Source organism: Tupaia chinensis, unplaced genomic scaffold, assembly GCF_000334495.1.
Source record: "Tupaia chinensis unplaced genomic scaffold, TupChi_1.0 Scaffold000370_1, whole genome shotgun sequence".
In the NCBI taxonomy this organism is placed as follows: domain Eukaryota; kingdom Metazoa; phylum Chordata; class Mammalia; order Scandentia; family Tupaiidae; genus Tupaia; species Tupaia belangeri.
Window position 1 is genome coordinate 1930105 of NW_006159867.1, and position 2349 is coordinate 1932453.

A 2349-nucleotide genomic window follows, 5' to 3' on the forward strand; every position below is an offset into this window, starting at 1 on the left:
CTCTGTTTCTCTCTGGTCAAATTAAAAAATAATAATAAGAAGAAGAACAAATGGAATTAAATAAATAATTCTAAAAGAAAAAAAAAATTTACAAATGTCAAAAAATCAGAAACTCAACAGAAAACATATATTAAAATATTGGTTTAATACCTGTATAACATACCTAATTATTCTAAATGCTATTTACAAATGTTGATTGCTAATTGCAAATTTTGCTTATAATTTTAGATATTCAGTCAGTGGACTAACAAAATGTTTTAATGTGTAAAACTCTAAAAAAAAATGGTTAATTATTGAAAAAATATCCTTTTCCTCTTCCTGGAAAAGACAACTATAGTTGTACTATCATTTTTGGAATGCAAAAATATAAGCACATCTAACATTAATGAATGTTTCTATATCCTTGAATCTGAAGGATATGAGTGTGTAATGGTGAAATCTTTTTAGTTGAATTTGTGTTGGTTTCTTTGTATATCATTTTTTAAACTGCTATCTTAAAAGAGTTTTAAGGCCTTACCATAGTAGCGTGCTCTGATAGGCACTGCTCCTCTAAGGCTGAGGCCATGTGGAAGGCCTAGATCCACTCTAAAGCCCTAGGTGCAGTGAAGCCTGCCGGGAGTCTCAGGTACTGAGAATCCTAAGGCAGGAGGATTGCAGCATGGTGAGCTCTTGCGTAAGAAAAAAGAAAAAAAAAATTAAAAGTTTGAAATGGAGATCCTGCATACTCATTTAGATATCAAAATAATTACAGAAAATTTAAATTAAAATTCAAATCAATGTTAAAGTTATTCTAAAATATGGAGGAAAGTTAGAAATTCTGGCAAACCTCACAATTTTGCTACATAATGAGACCAGTAGCATATTTGGGCCAAGAAGTCAGTTAGTAAAAAATTTAGTGAATTTTTAGAAAATTTAGTAAATTTTCATTTACTTTCATTCAGAGTTAAGTATTTTCCTAATAGTCTAGAAATTTTCTAGAAATCCATTTTGCTTTCTTATATGAAACAGGTAGGGACCATCTGGGGGTGTAGTGGTTCAGGTGGCTGAATCCCACATGGCTAGCTGCATAGTTTGAACCCTGGGCCCAGTGGCTTGAAAAATATACCAGAAGTATGTGCATGGGTGTCCCAGATCACAAAAGGGCAAGGGATTGTGGCATGACTGTTCCTCATGAGGGGTACTTTCGCAGTCTCTGTCTGTCTCTTTTTGGAAAGCACATACATACTTAAGCAAATAAAAAAAAATAGAATCAGGAAGTCACTGGAAAAATCTTATGTTTAAAAAACTACCTAGAGGCTGGCAGATGGTGAGGTGCAAGAGGCATCGAACTCCCACATGCTTGACTATGGTTCACATCTTGGACATGGGGGCGTGCTTTCTAACTTTCTCTCATCAAAATAAAAAATAATAGTGAATAAAGTTAAATAAAATAATTCTTTAAACATTCTTAAAATATATTATAGCTCAGTCCAAAGGTTGGGAAATATTTTTAAATGATATGTTATTAAAGATAACAGAAAAAAATGAAAGAGCTTTATTTACTATCCTTGATAGGTTTGAAGTTCTCTCTCCAGTTAGGGGAAAAAAAAAATAAAAATAACATGACTTTTTTTTAGGTTTTTGCCATCAGATGTGTGTGCTTGCTGGAGACTCTAATTATAATGAATAAAATAAATTGAATTTGGACACTCTTGGTACTGAAATTGGATAAATATATGTATTTATATGCTTAAAACTATACTTAGGGACCAGCCTGGTGATGCAGACATTAACATACTGAACTGTGGTGCTGGAAACCACATGGCCAAGTGCAGGTTTGGTCCAGCCTATTGATCTGGACCACACGAGATGTGATCCTGACAAGGTAAAGGGCTAGGGGAGTGGAATGGGTGTGATAAGACTTAGTTTCGCTCACTCGCTCGCTCTCTGTCTTTTTCACGGAAACACACTCTATCATAAATTCATTTAAAATGCTCACTCGCTCACTCTCTCTCTGTCTTTTTCATGGAAACACACTCTATCATAAATTCATTTAAAAAGCGCTTCTGAAAAAAACATGATATTATTTTGTGTGTTTGTATGTATATGTATGTGTTGTATGGGGGTGTTGTATGGATATAACAATACAGAGTGACATGTGGTATGACACAAAAATCCCTGAAATCCTGGAAATAGCTTCAATTAGTTACACAATTATTTTGTAAGTGCTAATGTCTTGTGGTTTTATTTGTAGGTTTGTACATATCTCTCATAGATGATTACTTTTTTCTTTTTTTCTTTTTTTTTTTTGGAGCGGTTTTTGCTATAGGGCATGTGCACTCACCAGACAGACAGAGAGAGACAGAGAGA